The 302-nt window shown below is 35.8% G+C and overlaps 1 protein-coding gene across 1 annotated transcript in view; it reads right to left on the reverse strand.

The window, feature by feature from the left end:
• Window positions 1-302, reverse strand: part of LOC107691322 (ephrin type-B receptor 2) — a 170,916-nt gene that overhangs the window by 163,126 nt on the left and 7,488 nt on the right. The window lies entirely within an intron of this gene.

Below are 302 nucleotides of genomic sequence, written 5' to 3' on the forward strand. Positions count from 1 at the left end.
TGTATCCCCAAATTGTAAGTCGCTTTGGATAAAAGCGTCTGCAAAATGACTAAATGTAAATGTAAATGTAAATTGCAACATTTAAAATGAAAAGTTGTAGTCTGAGGTTTGAAGGGATATAGATTTCTACTCCACTGGGGGTGTGTGACCCTTTCATTGGATGGAGTGACATCACTTTTCTGACTCATCCAGAAGGGAGGAATGTGGTAGAGAGTAGGGCTGGGCGATATAGCTAAAAAAATGTATCAATGATATAATGTTTCATATCGTTCGGTATCGATAATTATTGACATTTTTTATAA

The sequence above is a fragment of the Sinocyclocheilus anshuiensis genome, unplaced genomic scaffold (assembly GCF_001515605.1).
Source record: "Sinocyclocheilus anshuiensis isolate Anshui unplaced genomic scaffold, SAMN03320099.WGS_v1.1 scaffold1154, whole genome shotgun sequence".
In the NCBI taxonomy this organism is placed as follows: Eukaryota; Metazoa; Chordata; class Actinopteri; order Cypriniformes; family Cyprinidae; genus Sinocyclocheilus; species Sinocyclocheilus anshuiensis.